Consider the following 24094-nt stretch of genomic DNA (forward strand, 5'->3'; position numbering starts at 1 on the left):
TCCACTATCAAGTTCTCCTTGCAACCTGACAGGCCTCTTTTACTGCCACGTTGTTCATATATCTGTTGCCATACAGGCTCTATCTGCTGCAAGATACGGTTATTTAAAATTTTTGTAAAAATTTTATAAATCGCATTCAAGCAGGTGATAGGCCTGAAATTCTTAGGATCAGACAAGTCACCTTTTTTAGGTATCAATACAGTTCGCCCTTCTACAAGCCAGTTCGGAATCGGATCGTCAGTTCTAATCTACGATGTAAATATGCGGGCCAGATGGAGGTGGGTAGAAGTAAACTTCTTCCACCAGAAGACATTAATGCCATCTGGTCCCGGGGCAGCCCAATTTTTGCTGCCATTTAGAGCTGAACGAACTTCATCCACACTGACTGCAGGGCTCTCTTCATCAGCATTCTGCCGACGGTGTTCCCGACAGAATGCTTTGAAGTCGTGCAGAGCTGGAGTATTGGCGTTCACGTTTGGTTGATCTCCATACAACTCAGTCCACAAAGCTTCCACCCGCTCAGGAGTTGGATAAGTCCCGGTATCATCGGTTTTTGGTGTCAGAAACCGTGAAGGGCTGGATCGAAACAACGAGTTGTCGACCAACCGCTTCAGCCTTTTCTCTAGTGACTTTTTGGCAGTCACTAGAGCCCGCAATTTATTAAGAGACTCTTCTTTGATGACAAGAAGAGTACTCTTGTTCAGTGTGTGATGACGCCACCGAAGTTCAGCAACAATGCGTCGAATTCGGGGTGTGTATGCTTTTTGAGTTGTTTCGAACTCAATCACACACTGAATGCGGGAGACATGTTTCCGGGATCTGTCAATTTTGGAGCCAAGTTGTAAGATGAGCTGTCTCAACCTTGCCTCGATCGAGAGACAATGTCTCTCTCTCGGAAAAGCCAAAACTGCTGCACCATACACAACCTGGCTCACAGTGAGCAGGGTGGAGTCCTCCAGGATGGTTGCACGGAGATCTTCGTTTACCGCGTCGAGCTGTTGTTGGGAGTAAGTTATCTTTTTAGATATACTTACTTGCCGTCCTACAAAGGGATTGTTGTTGTCCAAGGAGGAACGGCGTCGCTCTTGGTGTAGTTGCGCCGGAAAGGAAAGTCTATTAGACTGCCTTCTGTCCGACACAAGCGATCTTCTATTTCGCTGAAGATGAACGGCATAATTACGCAGGTGTTTGGGCGTAAAATGCGCTAGCTCCGGATGCATATCACTCCAAAGAGTGTGCATCCGGGCCATATTTTTATTATTTGTTATTAATTGCTCAGGGGGGTTTTCCCCGGAGTCCGACTCTCCGAGGGCCCAGCCTGAGCGCCATCCATTACTGCTGCACCACTCCGCACAACAAGGCGGTTAATGAGTGCAGCAGGCCAAATTCATTTGCCAGGAATCCCAAAATGACAGCCTTTTGCATCCGCACTGCTAGAGACACGGCTGCTGAACTGCAAGCCGGTATCTTCGCAAGTGAAGACACAAAAGACTGTTTCATCCCTCCAAGGACGCCGACAACCAAAACGACGAGCTTGATTATTATTATTATTATTATTATTATTATTATTATTATTATTTCAACAATATATAATAATACTGTTGAATAATAATTGTATAGAATATTTGTATTTAGTAACTTTCTACTTTTATTCTAATCATTCCTCTGAATTTAGTTTACAACCGAATTTGTTATTACAATTTATTCATTTTAACAGTTGTTATAGCAACCGTAACCATGGCAACGGTTGATTAGCGTGGGTGGTTGCGCTGGGGGAGGGGAGGGGTGAGTTCTATAATTGATGGGTGCCACTTGATGGGTTTCTTAGATTGGCGAATTAAAATGACATTTTCTAAAAAAAAAAGAAAGAGCGATATAGGGAAGGGGGAAGAAGGCACGGGAGGGGAAGGGAAGAATGAGAGGTAGGGGAGGGGGTAGCATACGTGATGGTGGACAAAAAATTTTTTTTGGCTAGGAATTGCGTAAAATCCGTTCTTAGTGAGCGTCTACATCACGAATGGAGTAATCATGCTAAATTTCAAGTCAATCGGGCGAATAGTTTTGGAGATCTCGTGATGAGTTAGTGAGTTAGTAAATGGTATTTCGCTTATATATACACACATACATGTATGAACTTTTGAACTGTATGCATTTTCCGACTCAGCTCGACAAGTATAGTCAAAATATAGCAAAATTTTTCAAAAGTTCCGTCATGAGTACCAATGCAATATTTAGATTTCTATGAAATCTACTAAAAATTTCATATATAGCATAGCGGAATAGACCATGATTTGAGACTATACATATAATGTGATACTCAAATTGAAGCTTATTAAAAGAGCTTTCAGATAAAATTTACAGAAATTCGATAAGTTATCCCATTCAAAAATTATACGAGTAAGAAAGTGGAGAAATATGAATTTTTATGATTTTGAAAATTTCAAAATCCTGGCATTTCTAAATTACTTGACTGATTAAGCTCATCTACGAACTTGACTTCGGCATCTATCTTTAGAATAATTATGTTGAGTTTGGTAAGGATCCGTTGTAAATTGGCGACGCTATCGTCGTGACAAGTTGCGTTATATTTGATATATATACACTAGTCACAAAAATTAAAGGATATAAAAAAAATTCCAAATTTTTTGGTGATTTTCAGCGAGCTGTAACTCCGAGGAAAATGATCGCACAGAAAAAAAAAAAAAAGCAAATTGTAGCTCCAAGTGTCTAGTTTTTAGATATGACCATGAAAATTTTTTGTCATCGTCAGGTCTGGAGAAATCCTAAGAATACTACTGAAAAAAATTTTTCGAAATTTTTTTCGTCTTAAAAAGGTCTACGGGCTTCAAAAAAATTTTTCGATTGTTTCGTTTAAAAGCTCTTTTAGTAAATTTAATACCCTTTAATTTGACGTAATCAAAAGCCTGTACGATAATTTGCCGCGGAGTTATCGTCAATCAAAGCAAAAAGTTTTTTCGACTTTGGAAATCAATAACTCTGGAAATAATGACCGTATAGGAAATCGAAGCAGGGTTTTGAAAACTACACAATATTCTCTATAAGAAAACGTAAACCGCTTTTGAAGAAAAAATTTTTTTGAATTGAAAACTCGGACTGAAAAAAGACAAAAATTCGCATAATTAAGGATATTTGGATAACTTGGTATAACTTTGGATAAAATGGATGAACGAAGGATATCGTTGGTAATTTTTAACTTCAAAGTGTCCCCTAAAATCCCTAAGAAATTCAAAGCGCTGCGATTTTTTGTTCATAGTGCCCAGAAGCTTCAAATTCTGTGTTTTCGCAAAAATCACCATTATGAGCAATTTTGTGATTTTTATTCATTTTTCCATTGAAAAAAATTTTTTTCAAAATACTTTATTTTTCGATCAAAGAGATTGATTTTTCAAGAAATTTGAAAAAAAAAAAAAAAAAAATTTTCAATTTTTTCGAAAATTTTTTTCGAAATTTTTTTATCAAAAATTTTTTTTTAATTTTTTTTTTTATCGTCTTCAGAATGCTTCACTATTGTCAAAAAAATTAACTCAATTTTTTCTGTCCGCTACAACTGCCTTAGTTTTAAATCTCATTTTAAAAATTCAATAAAAACAAATTGATATACCCCCGCGGAGTTCGGCTTTTCCTCACACAAAACTTGAATTTTACGTTTTCTTTTTAGCCTAAATTCCTTACGTGAATTTTATGTAAGCTTTTCTTTGATAAGCACCTTTTGATATGCCTCGTCGACATTTAGCTGCCACAGATGTGGCTCGCATTGTTACCCTCCTTCAAGAGGGCTACAGTCAGGTGGAAGTAGCAGCTTCTATGGGAGTGAGCCAGTCCGTTATCAGTCGGGCCTATGCCCGATTTAACGCGACTCAAAGTTACGATCGTCGTCCGGGTCAAGGTAGACTACGAATCACTACCGAGCGTGATGATCGAGCTATCATTCGAGATGCTCGTCGAAACCCTACTGCGCATGCCCACACGATCGCTCATCAATTTCGCAATCGTCGACAACGTCCTCCCCAACAACACATATCGGCATCGACGGTTCGAAATCGCTTTCGAGAGCAAGGACTACGCGCTAGACGCGCAAATCGCGTGCCTATGCTCACTCCACGACATCGCCGAGCCCGATTGGCCTATGCTCATGATCATCACCATTGGGGTCGTAGACAGTGGACCAGTGTATTATGGACTGACGAATCTCGATTTTGTCTTCATGGCAGCGATAGACGATCTCTCGTTTGGCGCCGTCGTGGAGAACGAGATCGGGATGGTTTTACGAGACCAGTTACAGCTTTCAATGGTGGATCAGTCATGGTGTGAGCAGGCGTGTCCTTCAATACCAGAACCCCGTTGGTCATCGTTCGTGGGACGTTGACTGCCGATAGGTACGTCGACGAAATTCTGGAGCCACACGTCCTGCCTATGCGCACACGCATGGGGGCAAGACGGTTCATTTTAATGCAGGATAATGCTCGTCCTCACACTGCAGTTCGTACGCGAACTTTTCTCCGCGCCAACATCGTAACAACGCTTAATCATCCAGCGATGAGTCCTGATTTGAACCCAATTGAGCATGTTTGGGACATGCTTGGGCGTCGATTGCGGCGAGACTATCCGCAACTGCACAATCTTCATCAGTTGACTCAAGCGTTGTTACGTTGTTGGCAAGGAATTTCGCAACGTGATATTCGACGATGCATCAACATGCAAGAGCGTTTACGAGCTGTGATTCGGAACAGAGGTGGCAATACACGGTACTGAGCAGTTACTGCCGTGCGTACAGAGGTCATTTGGCAGCTGCAAACAGACAAACACGCAGACAAAGACACACACACACACACACACACACACACACACACACACACACACGTGTGTGTGTGAGAAGCGTAAATCCGACCGAGCAACCTCCACGTGGTACGCTTTGGGTAACGCTAATGCCGGCGGTAAAACAACAGTCGAAAAAATTGAGAAAATTTCGAAAAAATTTTCGAAAAAATTGAAATTTTTTTTTTTCAAATTTCTTGAAAAATCAATCTCTTTGATCGAAAAATAAAGTATTTTGAAAAAAATTTTTTTCAATGGAAAAATGAATAAAAATCACAAAATTGCTCATAATGGTGATTTTTGCGAAAACACAGAATTTGAAGCTTCTGGGCACTATGAACAAAAAATCGCAGCGCTTTGAATTTCTTAGGGATTTTAGGGGACACTTTGAAGTTAAAAATTACCAACGATATCCTTCGTTCATCCATTTTATCCAAAGTTATACCAAGTTATCCAAATATCCTTAATTATGCGAATTTTTGTCTTTTTTCAGTCCGAGTTTTCAATTCAAAAAAATTTTTTCTTCAAAAGCGGTTTACGTTTTCTTATAGAGAATATTGTGTAGTTTTCAAAACCCTCCTTCGATTTCCTATACGGTCATTATTTCCAGAGTTATTGATTTCCAAAGTCAAAAAAACTTTTTGCTTTGATTGACGATAACTCCGCGGCAAATTATCGTACAGGCTTTTTGATTACGTCAAATTAAAGGGTATTAAATTTACTAAAAGAGCTTTTAAACGAAACAATCGAAAAATTTTTTTGAAGCCCGTAGACCTTTTTTAAGACGAAAAAAATTTCGAAAAATTTTTTTCAGTAGTTTTCTTAGGATTTCTCCAGACCTGACGATGACAAAAATGTTCATGATCATATCTAAAAACTAGACACTTGGAGCTACAATTTGCTTTTTTTTTTTTTCTGTGCGATCATTTTCCTCGGAGTTACAGCTCGCTGAAAATCACCAAAAAATTTGGAATTTTTTTTATATCCCTTAATTTTTGTGACTAGTGTATAAAGGTATATACATATATATACATACATATATACATACATATATAAACTTTTGAACCATATGCATTTTCCGACTCAGCTCAACGAGTATAGTCGTAATTTAGCAAAATTTTTCTAATGTTCCGTCACGAGGACGAATGCGATAGTTAGATTTCTATGAATCTACTAAAAAATTAGGAAAACGGTTGACCCTGAAGGCTATCCCTGCAACTTTCCGCTACTTTCGTAATTAAGCGCTCGAAATTGCACTTATTATGTTTGTTAGGAAATATTGAGATGGCTCGGAGGCGGTAAATAAATAAAAGGCGGTTAATTTAAACTTTAAATTTATTGTCAGTATGATGAAGAGATTATCAATAGGTTAAATTATTTGAAAAGGAATTTGCACTTAGTATAGGCTTGTAGCAGTGAGTATCAGCCGACGGAGAGTTTCTTTAAGGATGCGTGACCCTTCGTTGAAACCTTCTGGTACATTCAAAGGAAAAGCTTAGAAAGCGCGGGGGTCTCTTAGAGGTGCTCTTCTTAGCAAGATAATGCCCAATTTCCTTTGAGAGAACTCGACTAGCACCAGGAGGTATACTTAAATGACGGCTGCGAGAAAAGCCTATTTGTAGAAAGTCTTTCACTTATATGCAAGTTTAGATACTTTACTTAGATGCTTGACTCTTGATTTTAGATGTTAACTACTTAATTACACGATAAAAACTGATGCGGTGGCACTTGGCACCGGTATTTATATGTAAACCGAGATCTCCAGAACGTTCTGGGAAGCACGCGCAGACATCGATTTCCGGAGCGATGCCTGCGTCGATAATTTTCTAGAAGGATCGATTTCTCGAAAGTTACTAAGTAGAGAGCGCTTTGAGTCTTTTGGCGGGAGTTTGAATTATGTTAGAGATGGCGCCATTACCCAACTTATTTAGAAAAGAAGACTAGAGATGGCGCCGCTACTGGATAAGTCTCAAACAATGTTTTTGAGCTCTTCGAGCTCAAAAGTTTGATAGGAGTTTGATAAATCACTATTTTCAACTTCCCGCTAAAAATCTCAGATTTTCGAAAATCGGGGAGTTATTGTTTTCACCCCGTTTTGCAAAAATCGAGTTTTCATCAGATGTCGACGTTTGAGGTCACAGGAAGCTTCCCTGACTACCTCCGCGATGTTGTCATTATGACGGCATCCGCGCGCGCGCGCGCGCGTGTGTGTGTGTGTGTGTGTGTGTGACTATGTGACTCGCCTATAACTTTTGAACGACTGAACCGATCAGAACAAACTAAACGTCGTTCTAAAGAGTTCCCTCACACTTAGATTTTCTGAGAATTGGAACCGATTTGGACCGATAGATTTCAAAAAATTTTGAAAAATCTCAGAAAAAATAAGAAAAAAATCATTTCTGAAAGTGGTTTTTTTGGAATATCTTTTAAACGGCTTCATCGATCAACTTTGAAAATTAATACGCTCTTAAGCTTCAAAAACAACGCCGATCAGCGCTAATCCGGTCACAATCGGTTGATTCGTTCGAGAGATATTGTGAACGAAAGAAAACCGATAAAAGTGTTTTTTTTGACATAACCTCGTCATTTCTTCTCGGATCGATTTTGATAATATAGAATAATTTCAGAGCTTAAAAAACCGCGTCGATCGCCGTCAAAAACGTGGAAACCGGTTGATTGGTTCGAGAGATATTATCAATAAAATATTTGGAAACAAGTGTTTTTTTAACATAACTCCGACATTTTTCGGAATAACTTTTAAACCGCTGCACTGATAAATTTCAAAAACTAATCAGCTTCCGGCATGAAAAAATTATGTTGACCGCCGTCAAGCCAGTCAAAATTGGTCAATTCGTTCAAGAAATATCATGAACAAAAAAAAAACCAAAAAAAGTGTTTTTTTTGGAATCACTCCAAATTCCCTAGTTTTATCAATTCAAACTTGAAGATTCATTATGAAACTAAAAAAATTGCGTCAAATACTGCCAACCGCGTGAAAATCGGTTGATTTATTTAAAAGTTAGTGCGGTTTGAAAATTTAAAGAATATTGTTCTTTGATACTTCTATCAGACTTTTAAGCTCGAAGAGCTCAAAAACATCATTAGTGCAGTTTTATGCACCTAGGTATGGAATTAGCGGGAAGTTGCACGGATGGCCTTCAGGGTCGATCCCTCGCAAACTTTGATTCATTCTGGAAACACTATGGAATCGCTTTGGAAACATTCTGTAATCAGACTGATTCCAGCATGTTTCCAGAGTGTGTTTGTTACATTTATCCATTATGTTTCCAGAGTAAAACCAGAGTGAATACATATCGAAACCATAATGAATCCATTTTGAATTTAGAATGTAACTTGATCGAATACATATTGGACTCAGAAAGAATACATATTAAAACCAGAATGTAACCAGAGTGGATCCATACTATTTTGAGAATAAAATCTTACAAATTCCATAATGTATTCTGAGTGAAAACATTTCATTCTCAAAATAATTCCATACCCGGGTAAAAAAAGTTATGTATAATTAGACATAATTATATATAATACCATATATAATTATATATGAAAAATGGCCCAATATAATTATATGTAACTGTATATAATTATATAGAATTATTTCCATAGGAAAAAAAACCGTCACGCGCGGGAACCGAACCTGGGACCTGACACTTGAGAGACTATTACTTTACCCGTTTATCTATGAGACTTACTTGAATACAGAGTTTTTAACAACTACAAGTAATGCAAATCGTATGCATGAGCGATGCGTAATAAACAAAATTTTTTGTTTTGTTTTTAAATTATTAATTATCAATATACACTGATAGAAAGATTCATTAATTATTAATAAATTAATTTATTCGAAGACATTTATTCAATTGGTTAAATTTCAATAAATCCTCTGAATTAATATATACATGAAAGTCTTGAAGTTAATAACTTAAAAATTATTCAAGGTGTACAAATGCTTAAATGTAAAATAGGAGAAACTAATCAAAATGAACAAGCTCGAGAGTTACAAATTTATTTGTGGTTGGGAAATCCAATTAATTATGAAGCCCACGAAAATGATCGCTTTTTGATTATAACCGAAGGTTTTCTTGATGAAAACTTGAATATTTATGCTCGAGCAAATATTAAAAACGAACACATGTAATGACATATAGTTATATATCCCTGGTTAAAAATATTGATTGAAAAGGATTGAAAACGATGAAATTAGAATACTCTTGAATAATTTCAATTCTTTTTCATGTATATATAGATATACAGTTCACATAGGGTGACTGATTCCCAATACTTTTCAATCAATATTTTTAATCAGGGATGAATCATAAGTAATTATATATAGTTATACACAAATTATATATAATCTCAAAAACGAACGTATGTAATGACGTATAGTTATATAAAAATTATATGCAATTATATATAACCTTAAAAACAAACATAGGTAAAGACATACAGTTATATATAAATTATATATAATTATATTTAGTCTTATATAATTATGTATAATCTTAAAAACGAACATACAATCGTGGTCATTAATTTAAGTATGTTTTTAATATTACTGGAAAATAGCCGTTTGTAAAATACACTACTGGAAAAAATTAAGGGATCAAAAAAAAATTCCAAATTTTTCGGTAGTTTTCAACAGGCCGTAACTTTGAGAGAAATGGTCGTACAGGAAATAAAAAAAAAGGAAATTGTAGCTCCAAGTGTCTAGTTTTTGGATTAGAACTTCAAAATTTTGTAGCCTCCGCGGTTTCTGAGTAATCGTAGAAAAACCAGCAACAAAAAAATTCTCAAAATTTTTTAGTTTTTTTTTTTGGTCTACGGGCGTGGAAAAAATTTTTTTAGCTTAACCACCATAAGGATCGGATACTTTGTTCATTTAGCTTTAATTTCTTTTTTTAAACACCCTGATACGTCCACTCCTCGCTGAGATATCGGTCTTCAAATGGAAAAGGATCTTTTTGTATTTGATTATCGATATCTCAGCAACCAATGATCGCACAGAAAGTTAAAGGTGGGTTTCAAGAATTTGAATGAATTCCCTTAACGACTGTCCATTGTTTTTTCGAAAAAAATTTTTCTTTCCGTCACATGAATTTGAAAATGCAACAAAAAAGGGCTTTTAGTAGTTTTTGGAAAATCAAGCGCTGGATCGAAAATATTGAGGAAACCAGTAATGTTAAGTGTGCCTTTTACAGTTCAATATGTCCACAAAAACCCTACAAAGAATCAAATTAATTCAGCCAGCCGTTTTTTTGTTTCACTTGATCGAATTTTTGAAAAAATTAAAGGATCACGTTTTTGCTCTGAAAAGCTCATAATTTTTAAAAATGAGAAAAAAATGGTTTTTTTCGAGCTTTTTCCACATTTTCGTTCCAAAAGTGCCTAAATTTTCAAAAAAAAATTTTTCAAAAAAAAAAATTTTTCGAAAAAAATTAAAAAAAAATTTTTTTGGAAAAATTTTTTTAACAAGTTAAGGAAACTCAAAAACCATCGCCCAATGATTTTTATCACCTTTCCACCGCTGCATTCCTTGATTCTACTGATCTCCTTTTAATTAAATTAATAAAAAAGTTAATACCCCCAATCGAATTTCGATTTTTTTCATACGCTTTTCGGAGTTTTTTTTTCTTTTCTTTTTGTGAATCCTTAGCAAATCGCTTCATTCAACAGTTTTTTCAAAACTAATCCCTCTGCGCTAAAAAAATTTTTTTAATTTTTGGTCAAAATTGAAAATTTCTGACTTTTGATTCTTAATCATGGTTAGACGACATTTATCGGAGGTGGAAGTCGCTCGGTTAGTGACTCTTATCGACGAAGGTTACACTCAACATGCAGTTGCTATCCGGATGGGTGTAAGTCAATCTGTCGTATCTCGAGCTTATACCAGATACCAAGAGACGAATCAATATCATCGTCGCCCCGGACAAGGTCGCCATCGAGTCACTAATGCCCGCGATGATCGAACAATTGTTAGAGAAGTTCGACGACAACCTTTCGTCAATGCGAATATTGTCGCTCGAAACTTCCCCAATCGCAGACAACAGCAACAACAACAGCAACAGCGACGACGGCATCAAGTGCGAAACATTTGCTCTCGAACAATCATCAACCGTCTTCGTGAAACTGGGTTACACGCACGACATCCTAATCGTGTACCCCTGTTGACAGCAAGACATCGTCGAGCTTGTTTAGCGTATGCTTACGATCATCGAAATTGGAACTTGAGGGAATGGACAAATGTTTTATTCACTGATGAGTCTCGTTTTAATCTGTATGGCAACGATCGACGTTCTCTCGTTTGGCGCCGTCGTGGAGAACGTTTTCGCCAGACCTTTGTCCGTCCAGTCGTTGCCTACGGCGGTGGATCAGTTATGGTGTGGGGCGGCGTTTCACGAAATTGGAGAACACCTTTGGTAATTGTACGCGAAAATTTGACAGCTAGACGTTACATCGACCAAATTTTAAGGCCCATTGTTCTGCGCAGACAACAACATCTGAGGTCGTTCATATTGATGCAAGATAATGCACGTCCACACAGCCAACATTACCCGGCGCTTCTTTGAGCGGCATGACATCACATTGTTGCGACACCCAGCAATGAGTCCAGATCTCAACCCCATAGAGCACGTTTGGGACATAATGGGCCGTCGGTTGCGCAGAGAGTATCCAAATTTGCAGAACTTAGCTGCTTTGGAGCGCGCGCTTCAGCACATTTGGAATACCATTCCGCAGCCTCAAATTACCGTCTGCATAAACATGGCTGAACGTTTGAGAGCCGTTATTGAAAACAGGGGTGGTAATACCCGGTATTGAACCAACAAAAACCTTCAGAGAATGAGTTTGGAGTCATTAAATACGGTGGAACTGACGAGCCACCGGGTCTCAATTCTCCTGAAATACCTTACACACACACACACACACACACACACACACACACACACACACACACACACACACACACACACACACACACACACACACACACACACACACACACACACACACACACACACACACAAGCGTAAATCCGACCGCGCAACCTCCACGTGGTACGCTTTGGATAACGCTAATGCCGGCGGTAATTGTTTTCTTAAACTTTTCAAGAGAAAAAATTTCAAAAAAAATTTTTTTTTTTTTTTCAATTTAAGCACTTTTTGGAACGAAAATGTGGAAAAAGCTCGAAAAAACCATTTTTTTTCTCATTTTTAAAAATTATGAGCTTTTCAGAGCAAAAACGTGATCCTTTAATTTTTTCAAAAATTCGATCAAGTGAAACAAAAAAACGGCTGGCTGGATTAATTTGATTCTTTGTAGGGTTTTTGTGGACATATTGAACTGTAAAAGGCACACTTAACATTACTGGTTTCCTCAATATTTTCGATCCAGCGCGTGATTTTCCAAAGAACCACTAAAAGCCCTTTTTTGTTGCATTTTCAAATTCATGTGACGGAAAGAAAAAATTTTTTCGAAAAACAATGGACAGTCGTTAAGGGAATTCATTCAAGTTCTTGAAACTCACCTTTAACTTTCTGTGCGATCATTGGTTGCTGAGATATCGATAATCAAAGACAAAAAGATCCTTTTCCATTTGAAGACCGATATCTCAGCGAGGAGTGGACGTATCAGGGTGTTTAAAAAAAGAAATTAAAGCTAAATGAACAAAGTATCCGATCCTTATGGTGGTTAAGCTAAAAAAATTTTTTCCACGCCCGTAGACCAAAAAAAAAAACTAAAAAAATTTTGAGAATTTTTTTGTTGCTGGTTTTTCTACGATTACTCAGAAACCGCGGAGGCTACAAAATTTTGAAGTTCTAATCCAAAAACTAGACACTTGAAGCTACAATTTCCTTTTTTTTATTTCCTGTACGACCATTTCTCTCAAAGTTACGGCCTGTTGAAAACTACCGAATAATTTGGAATTTTTTTTTGATCCCTTAATTTTTTCCAGTAGTGTAGAATGTTTATTAACTCTAAATTTGGAAATCAGTTGATAATGTCATTTGTAAAATTTGTCGCAAATAAAAAATGATATTAATGAAATTAGCGAAATTTAAATTTCACCAATTATAAATTTAGTCATTTAAAAAATAACGAAAAACAAAAATCTGTAGGTACGTGAATTTAGCCAATTCTTACTGCATAAACTTGTCAAATTAACCGATTATAAACTTTGTGAAATGTAAAATTAGCCGTTTCTAAATCTCTCGTGATTCTTTAACCGATCGACGGATCAAAAAACGCTTTTAGGCATCTGAAAGGACTTTCATAAATTTAGTTTCTCTGAAAAGTAGAGCAGATTCGACTGACTCATTCAAAAGTTATAAGAAGTTTAAAAACGGCTAATTTTACAATTCGTAAAGTTTACAATCGGCTAATTTTATAAGTTCCCGAGTCGAAATTAAAAAAATGATTTGAGCTTCATGAGCCTCCTTTCTTTTGTTTTTGGGTTTGCATTGAAATTTAAAACTGTATTTTTACCCTCATCAGCCTAAAAATAGGCTGTGGAGGTCGAACTCACAGTTTTAAACGGTATTTTGAGCCTAAAGAGCCTCCATCGGGGGTCTGTAGGTTGATTTTATCTTTTTATTTTTTACAACATAGAATTTTTTCATAATAGAAAAAATTTTTTAAGTAAAAAACTGGACTTAGAAAACTATTAACTTTTATCTGTGCAAAAAAATTTTTTTAGTGCAGAGTTGAAATAAAAATTATGACTATTGTAATTAACGTTGCAACAATTTAGCAATCATCCATAAAATATACGGATGGTAATAAGCAATAACATCTCAACTTATATTTTTTCTAACGTTTATCGTTAGAATATTCGGGTTAATATATGGGGCAGAGCATTTCATGCCAAATCGACCACTTTTGACCCCGTCAATTTTCGATTATTCTGAAATTTTTGTATCTTTCTCTACCCTACAAAAAACACTTTTTAAAGATTTTTCAAATTTTTTTACCCAACCAAAAAAAAAATTATGAGTTATTTAAAAAAAACTAGCTTTTTTTTGTTAAACAGCCTTAACTTTTTTGAAAATTGACTTATTGGGATGTTTTTTTTAAATTTTTTTTTTACAATGTCCTTTTTAAAAAAAAAAAGTCAGAACAATAAATCGAATTCATATTCAACATTTTTTTTAAACTTGTAAAGGAAAACGAAAATTTGAGGATGATGCTCATTTTTGATTATCGATTTATTTTTTTTTTTTAAACCAGTATTTTCCGCGAATTTCTTGAAATTTTCAGTGGCATTTTTTATTCTCTATATTTTCTGTTTTAGAAACGAAAAAAAAAATTTTTTTCCTCCAATGTTTGTTTTTCGTTATGCCACTCTGAAAATTTTTCAGCAGATTTAGAAAACTTCAAAATCCGAGAAAAAAAAATTTTTTTAAATTCAAAATGACAATCATTGATAAGATTGGATTATTTTCTTGTATTTTTTTTTCGAAAACTATTATCTAATTGTGAGAGAATACTCAAATTATCCTGAATTTAGGATATGTAAATTACTTAAACGTGTAAAAAATAAAATCATATTCCATTCACAAGTCTATTGTTTATAAATCATTCAACAAAAATGTTTTTAGCTGTGTAAATGAAAATAAATTCAATCAAATTTTGTTTGAAATTAATTGCCTCAAAATTTTTGAGAGTTCATGCATTGCTCCAAAATGGATCGAACAACAAATTAATTGTATTGTTTTTGCATGTAGTTTTGGAAAAAAAATACAAAAAAAAAAATTCCATGGTTTTTTTTATTTTTGATCTGACTTTATTGAAAAAATAATTAAATCTCTTGAATGATTATTATTTTTAATTTTTGTTTTTATTTTTTTTCTCGGATTTTGAAGTTTTCTCAATCTGCTGAAAAATTTTCAGAAGAAATAAACATTTAAAAAAAAATTTTTTTTTTTCATTTCTAAAAAAAATAGAAAGAAAAAAAATGCCACTGAAAATTTCAGGAGATTCGCAGAAAATGCTAAAGTATTTTATAAAAAAAAAAAAAAAATCGAAAATCAAAAATGGCAATCATCCCGAAATTTTTGTTTTCTTCCAAAAGTTTAAAAAAAAAACGTTGAATATGAATCCACATTATTATTTTCATTTTTTTCTCGAAAGTACATTTAAAAACAAGAATTTTCAAAAAAACAAAACATCCCAGTAAGCCAATTTTCAAAAAAGTTATGGTTATGTTACGTCCTCGTAACCGCGCGGTTTGAGAAGAACCGGCCCTAAATAATATAAAGGGGTCTGGAGAATTAGGATGAGACGACCTCCAGTGTCGTCAGTAGGTGGACTCGAGTTTCCTCCGAAATAAACTGATTTAATTTGAAATTAATAGTCTCCGATTTATTTAATTAGTAATGCGATACAATTTAATTATCAGGAGGGAAACCGTCGTACAGTGTAATGTTTATCGGTTTCTAGAGCAGTACTTAGTAGCTTAATGATATTATGAAAAAGGCCTCGAGTTCCCGATGCAACTCGCTTTTATAGACTCCCCAAGGGACGCGCCCTTGTAGGAGTAGGGTTGCTTATCAGGTTCTCGAAAATATAGAATGTTCTAGACTTTGGAGTTCACGCTTCCTGCGTCATCAGGGTGAGCTGGCTCATCGGCTGATGCCACTCCAGAGTCTAGTCCACGTAATTGTTTGTTGTTGACTTAGGACATTCTTTTCATGAAACTTTCTGATGTTGCCGCGTACTGTACTCTAGTTTCCCTTTACATTTTATTATACATTTGTGTTATCGTTAAGCGTTCCTTGTTGGAATGTTAATGGTAACTTAAAAACAACTTATTTGTTCTACTGCGTGTTGAATCATTGTTAGATAATTCTTAAGTGTTCTAGTATCTACTAGTTATTCTTTACTTATCGTTATGGTCCCTACTTATAGTTCTATAATTATAATCTATTATCTATATCTAATTATATGTTTTAGTCTAGTTTGTAATATTTGAGATGAGCGATAGTGACATCTGCGAATGAAGGTGAGGACGTAACACGCCCCACCCTCTAGACAAGCGCCCCGCTTGTTCACGCCAGTGGTAATCAATTAATTTATCGCTATCTGCGATTTTTATTGCTCGTCTTGGATTTATATGTACAATTATTTTGCAGATTATGCATAAAAGTTAGCATTTCTTTTGATTTTTGTTTGGTAGTGTCATCGTTTGATTTAAAAAAAAAATTTATCTATTTCGTACTTTAATAACTCTGATCTGCGTATTTTTATTAAATAGAGAATAATGAAAAATTATAATTTTTCTATTCTCGGTGTGTTACCTTATGGTTTCACAACATTTGTAAATATATCGATCTATTTCTAACTTATCTACGGTTAACTTTTCCTTTTGTAGTCTTTTCTGTTTAAAATGGTTGCTGTTAAAAGTATATTAAAAAAATTATTTTCTAGTCATGTTTTATTTAATTTGTTTTTCTACGCGTTTTTCGTTCAGGTATATTTTACATTTTTGTTTTACGTGTCATTTTTCTGTCACTATATTTACTCAATATTTCCAATGGTCATTTTACCTGGACTCCTAATTACTTTAATCCGTTTATCTCCCGTACATACTTTTGCGTCTAGCTTGAAGAGTTTTTGAGGAAGGAAAAAAATTTATTTTTGCTGTATAAAAATGAAATAATATTTTGTAAGGAGAGAGAAGGAAGAAAAGGGAAAGAAAGAGTAGAGAAGAGAAAAAAAATATGATTTTGTTCGTGGATGTAACTAGTTTGTTATCTAAAAGGAATGATTATTTAGGGGGAGAGAGGAAACGTATGTTTTCCTGCAGGATTATTCTTTGAGGGAAAGAAAAAAAATTTTAAAGAAAAAAAAGAATGTAGTAATTTTTGGAGGAAAAACAAATGATTTGCTTTTTAGCTTTATATTAAAAAAATTGTTTTAACTATAATTGGAGGGAGAAAAAAAAGTATAAGAGAGAAAGGAAAAGAAGCGAAGAAAAAAATTTGGTTTATTCAATTAATTTGCGGGATTTCTTTGTCGATTTTCTACAAATTATCTATTTATCCTTTTTCTAATGCGATTATCAATCTAACTTTTAATTATACTCTACTTTTTAATTCTAATTGGGGTATTAAAATATTTTCTGGTTAAGAATATTTTTCTCTCGAGATTTTTATGTATAATAGAGAGAGAGATAGAGGGAGAGAGAGAGAGAAAGATAAAGAAAAATATCTTTTTACATTACTTATTTATATATTTCTTAAAAATAAGATAAAAAAACTTAAAAAAAGGAATATATTGTTAAAAATTAGTGCTACTTTTATTTTTATTATTTACTATAGAACGATTAATATGTACTCTTTTTTTTTTTTTTTTGTTGATTAAGTAATTATTTAGTTTTTATCCGAATAATGCGTTTTACTTATAATAGTTATTGTGACTATTTATTTTTAATTGTATTTTATTTTCTTTTAAAGGGATTTGTTTTGTTTTTCTCTATTATCTAGAAGATTTTTTTATTTTTACCTCGCTTATACGTATAACGCTCTGTGTTTTATGCGTACGTGTTACGTAGCATCGTTTCTTGAATTTTTTTTTTATTCTGAAATAAATGTACAGCAATTATTATTTCGAATTTTCATTGTTTCTCGTTAATTAAAAATAATTATTAACATTTTTTTGGAAAAAAAAAGGTGTTATTTTATTAATTTCTCTTTTCGACTTTTGACTATATAGGAGAAAAAGTGTTTTATATTTATATTATACGTTTAAATTGGTAATTATTTAAATAAATTCTGTTTTTATTTAAATAAAAGTGGAAGTTTTTATAAGTTTCTATAGGAAAATTTATTAGTGAAAAACGAGAGTGAAATTTTTCTAAGTATCGTTTTCCGGTGGTGGGGTCTATCGGTCCCTTATAGTTATTGGTCAGTGCGTTGCGTGGGTGTGTTTTACTGTGGCTTTGGGTAGTTTTTCTGGGGATGATTTCTGTAGTGGGAATTATTCTATAAGAATTTGTGCGTTCTTGGAATTTTCATTATATCAAAAAAAATTTGTCTGTGTTGTACGGATTCTTATTTTTACCTAGTGAGCTAATTTTGCTCTGTCGCAATGTACGATTTTTCTTTTATCCTTCTTTATTTCTATTTCGATATCGTTTCTGTCTGGGAATATTTCTGTTATTTTATATGGTCCTAAATAGTTATCGTCAAATTTTCCTGTCTTTTGGTTCTTAACTAAATATATGTTCTGACCTATTTTAAATTCTACTGGATGTATATTTTTATCATATCGAATTTTTGATTTCTGTTTAGCTTTTTCTAGGTTTTCTCTGGCTATTTTTTGAGTTTCTAAAAGTCTGGTCGCGTGAGTTTTAATATAGTCTGCGTAGGTCGGTATTTCATCAAGGTAAGAAAATTCTGAGGGTAATCGGGCTTCTTTACCGAAAACTAGTTGATAAGGTGTAAATTTTTTACCTTCGTGTACGCTAGTGTTATATGCTAATGTAGCTTGGGGTAACTACTTATCCCAATCGTTTCTGCTACTATAATGTTTAATGTAGTCAGTCAAAACTTGGTGACTACGCTCAAGAGCGCCGTTTGACTGTGGTCTAAATGCTGTGGTTTTTATTTGTCTAATTTTAAACGTTTTTGCTAAGCACGTCATTATTTTTCCTATAAACGCTTGACCTTGATCTGTTAATATGACTTTTGGACAACCGAATTTACATATAAAATGTTCAACTAAAGCTTCTGTGATATCTTTCGCGGTCATTGTTATCAATGGTATCGCAAAACAAAATTTTGATAGATCGTCTTGCATGGTTAAGATGTAAGAGTAACCATTAGCTGAAATTTTGTTGGGAACTACTATATCTAGAGCTAATTTATCCCAAACTTGGGCTGATGTGTCAGTAATGACCATCGGTTGTTTAGTTTTTATTCTAACTAGTTTCTTTTTCTGGCAACTAATACATTTTCGAACGAAATCTTCTACCTGTACTTTTATATTGTCCCAAAAATATCTTTGTCTTATTTTCTTGTATGTTTTTGTCACACCTTTGTGTCCTGACATAGGAGGTTCATGGTTTTCTAACATTATTCTATGTCTTTCTTCTATGGGGGGTATTATGATTAATTCTCTGCAAATAGTAAATTTTATTTCTGTTCCTGCGAAAATTTTTGTAATGATACTTTTAATTTTTGACCAAACTACTTCGCTTAAGTTACTGAGTCCTTGTGATACACTAATTGTTTTGATATTATTATCTATAAGAAATGACTTCAAGTTTTTGAACGCTTTTAAATAATTTGATTCTAATGGTTTTTCTTTATCATGATTTTGTGTTACTAAGGCTATAACTTTTCTTCTTGAAGAACCCATTTTTATTATGTCTCCGATATCGTGTTTGATATTTGGATTTAATTTATTTAAATGACCTACTCTAATTAATTTTCTCCCTATTTCACTAGATACGGTGCTATCTGCGTTTATGAAGCATAGATGACTGTTTTTCTGCATTAGTAGATTGTCTTTTGTTTCGAAGATATTTTCGTTACTAAAGTCGTTTGATATTGTTGAGTTTTCGGATGCTGTAGAGCTATCTGAGTCGTTTGTTTTGTCGTTATTTAAATTATTATCGTTTCTTGGGATTCTGTTTGTGTTGTTTGTCTGTGATTTCTTTTTGTTTTGAGATTTTGTCTGTTCGTTATTGTTTATTTGTTCTTCGTTGTCAGTGGAATCGTTATTTATTGATAAACTATTTATTTCACTTGTTGATTTGTTTTTCTTTTTGTTTTTAATCCTATTTCTTGTTCTATTACTGTTTTTTAATGAATTTTCGCTATTTGAGTCTGTAATTCCTGTTGGATTTATGTTGGAAATGTTTAGGGAAGGTTGTCTGAATTCGTGTGATTCGCGTGTGGTTGAATTGTATGTTCTGTTAGTATAACTATTACGTTTATATGAGTTATTTGTTTTATCGGTTGATTTATTATTTCTTTCTTTTTTGTTTTGTATTTCTTTATGTTACTATTTTCCATTGAATCTTTGCTACTTGAATCTGTGCTTAGTATTGGATTAGATAAGTTTAGGGAAGGCTGTCTAAATTCGTCTGACTCTAATATAGTTGAGTTATATGTTCTTTGGCCAATATTTTGTTGAGTGTTATCTATTATTATTTTATTAATGTCTGAGTCTGTGTTTGGCGTATTTGGAATGGGTTGACAGGGATTTTCTGTTTCTGATTGTGTAACTGTATGTTGGCTTTGTGTGTTTTGTATGAGTATAGGTGTCTGTATTTTGTCTTCTTGTTGACTTTTACTTGTTGTTGTTTTTAATATTTTGTTACTTGAGTCTAAATGGTTAGGGATGATGGGGTCTGGTTGTATGTGAGTGTGTGAGTTTTTCTGTTTTCTTGATTGTGTTGATTTTCTTATGTTTTTGTTTTGTTTGCTTTGTTTAAGTACTTTTATTATTTTATTAACGCGATCCATGTGTTCGGGTATTGATGACAATCTCTCATTAATTTTTGTTTCTTTTGTTTTATCGTAATTATTTGAATCCTTTAGAGATTCCAAAGTAATCATTATGTCTGGTAGCTTTATGTTTTGGTTTTTCTTTGTGATTTTATTGTGTTTTATTTGATTTTTGTTAATTAGTTTTCTGATTTGGTGAGGTATGTGTTTGTGTGTGTACGTGTGAGTCCGTGTTCGTTTCACAAGAGCATGTTTTTGGTTTTCTTGTTCTTTGTGACCTGCGTAAGGGTAGAGGGTTTTCTTCTACCTGTGTCTGTATATTATTTTTGTTTATGTCTTTGTATGTGTGCTGTGTGTGTAATGTTTGAGAGTTTTCGTTTGGTGTAGTTGTTGTATGAGGTTGTGCTGAAATTGAAATATCGTTTTGATTGTTATTGTTTTCGATTACTGCTTCTACGGTAATGTATTGGGGTCTGTCTCCAGCTTCTTCTGAGGACCATGGTACTGCTCCTCCCATATCATTTTCGCGATTTGTTGTCATGATGGGAATTGTTTCTATGGGCGAATCTGTGCTAATATTATCTGAATAATTTGAATATATTTTGGAATTAATAATTTCTGATTCATCCGTATTTGATTCGTCGTCTGAACTGTCAATTATTTTGAAAATTTTTTTATTAATGCTTTTATTTATTTTTTTATGAGTACGCGAGATGGGTGATGGTGTAAAGTCTGCGTATTGTCGTGTTCTTTTGTATTGTAAGGGTAAAAATCTGTTTTTAGATCTTGTATTTTTAAATTTTATTTGAGGAGTCTGTGTTTCTGTATTATTTTGGGTCGGGTTTTGTGGGTCTGGGATTTCTTCATTAATTTTATTAGGAGAGGTTTGGGGTAGTGGATTTTGATCCGATGGGACAGTCTCTGTTGGTTCTTTGAGGTAGGATAAACCGAAGTCTGTTGTGTTAGAATCATATGATAAGTTATTTGTATTATTTTGGATTAGTTTCTTTCTTAATTTTTCTCCTCTAGGATCACTGTTTGATGATGAATATGATTTATCAGAATAATCGGATAATTTGCTCGCGTTAACTAACATGCTAAATTTATCGCTCCTATTATCTTCTAATTTATTACTATTTATGATTTCTGACCGTGTTTTATTACTTGAGTTTGTTATTTCTAGTTCTTCTTGAGATATTTCTAAATTTCTTATACTATCTTCCCTTGTGGAAATAATTCTCTGAAAAAACTCTTGAAAAGTCTTTATAACTCTGAATAAGACTTTTCGAAAGTCTTCACATCCCTAACTAAGTAAAGGAAAGACTTAATAAGTCTTCAAAACTCTGCAATACTCTTCAAAAGTCAAATTTTCCCTGCAATTTCGGAATTTCTCAAAGAGTTATTAAGACTTGATAAGACTTGTTCAGTTTTACAGGAAAAGAAGAAAATATTACTTTTCAAAAAAATTACTTATCAGAATTAAATAAAACTATAAAAAAGAATTAATGCATGTTTTAAAAAAAATTTTTTTAAATAATATTTTCATCACGAAAATACTTTGATGGGCATCGAATCACTCATAGTTGAGCAAGTCAAAACATCAACAGCAAATGAAGTGCACTTGATGTTGGAAACAGATACTACTCAAAGAGTAAATCCAATCGGTATTTAATTTGGACTATCAAATATTAAAGTCAACTTTCTAGGTAGGAAAGAATTTTCTATCCACACGCTATCTGCTGGAATTAATTGATACCTAACATATTTTAGTTTACGAATTTACAGTTAGAATCTTTGAGTGTTCTTAGTTTCTAATAGGTGGCATGTGGTTAGAAAATTCTCCTACCTAGAAAGTTGACTTTAATATTTGATAGTCCAAATTAAATACCGATTGGATTTACTCTTTGAGTAATATCTGTTTCCAACAGCAAGTGCACTTCATTTGCTGTTGATGTTTTGACTTGCTCAACTATGAGTGATTCGATGCCCATCAAAGTATTTTCGTGATGAAAATATTATTTAAAAAAATTTTTTTAAAACATGCATTAATTCTTTTTATAGTTTTATTTAATTCTGATAAGTAATTTTTTTGAAAAGAAATATTTTCTTCTTTTCCTGTAAAACTGAACAAGTCTTATCAAGTCTTAATAACTCTTTGAGAAATTCCGAAATTGCAGGGAAAATTTGACTTTTGAAGAGTATTGCAGAGTTTTGAAGACTTATTAAGTCTTTCCTTCACTTAGTTAGGGATGTGAAGAATTTCGAAAAGTCTTATTCAGAGTTATAAAGACTTGTCAAGAGTTTTTTCAGAGAATTATTTCCACAAGGGTTTGCTCTTGTTTAAGTTTTGTTCTATAATTTTTCCGCTATTATCTAAGCTGGATTTATTTTGATCCGCGATATTTTCATCGGTTTCTTGAATTATACTTATTTTATTTTTATCGGTTATTTTTAATTTGTTATTTTTATTTTTATATTTGTTTTTATTATTATTTTTATTTTTTTTATAAGGGATATATTGCCTATCTTCTTTGTTGCTTCTTCCTTCCTTTTCTCGCCTTGTTGCTGACCGTAGTTTCATAGGGTAGTTAGTCCTATTCTTATCTTCGATCTTCCAAGGGTCATTCACTTGGTCTAGCTGCTCGTCTGTGGAACTGCTAATTATTTTGTATATTCGTTGTCCCCTTGTAGGTTTTGACATTACTTGAGTATATCCTTCAGGTAATTGAGATGATTTATTCATTGATTGTTTTTCTACTGAATTATCTAATTTTACCGCATGAATAATTTCATCGCGTAATATTTTTATGTTTTTGTTACTACCCTTGTGCACTGGGGTGGTAATATTTTTATTTATTTTTTTATTTGTATATTCAGGTTCGTTTTCTTCCGAATATATCAATTTTTCTATGTTTTTCGAATTATTATTTTTATTTTTGTTTATTTGTAAGTTCTCGGGTTCGTTTTCTTCCGAATTTATTATTTTTGATTTTTTTGTTAGTACTAGTTCGGAGCCAGATGGGTCAGACGTTCTGAGTCTTGCGATTCCTGGTTTCCCTGTGGGACGCCATTTAAATTTTATTGGGTATGCTTCCCGTTTATTTTCTACTGGATTTCTAGATAAAGCATCGGCGTTTGTGTTTATTTTTCCTGCCTTGTATTGTACTGTATAGTCGAATTCTTTTAGACGTTCTCTCCATCTCATTACGCGTGAGGTCGGGTCGTTCATTGAATTTACCCATACTAATGGTCTATGATCCGTAATGAGTGTGAATTCTCTACCGTAAAGATAAGGTCTAAAGGTTTTCATCCCGAATAATGCTGCAACCGTTTCTTTTTCTGTAGTTGAGTAATTTTTCTCATGTTTATTTAGGACGCGAGAGGCTGCTGCTATTATTTTATCTTCACCTATTTTACCCTGGGAAAGAATTGCTCCTACTGCGTAGTTTGATGCGTCGGTCGTTAAAATAAAAGGTTTTGAAAAATCCGGATACTGTAATATTGGAGCCGTGCATAGTTTATCACGTAAATTTTCAAAGATTTCTTGATGTTCTTGTATCCAGACAAATTTCGCGTTTTTACTTGTTAGGTCTGATAATGGTTTCGCTATTTTTGCAAAATCTTTTATGAAATGTCGATAGTAACCCACAAGTCCGAGAAATTCTCTTACTTGAGTGGTATTTGTAGGAGTTTTGTAATCTTTGATTGCTCTTATCTTTTCTGGGTCTGGTTTCACTCCATCGGCAGAAATAAGATGTCCTAGATATAACACTTCTTTTCTTAAAAAT

Source organism: Cotesia typhae, unplaced genomic scaffold (assembly GCF_013202065.1).
Source record: "Cotesia typhae breed Kobodo isofemale line unplaced genomic scaffold, CoteBio_Ctyphae scaffold_13, whole genome shotgun sequence".
NCBI lineage: Eukaryota > Metazoa > Arthropoda > Insecta > Hymenoptera > Braconidae > Cotesia > Cotesia typhae.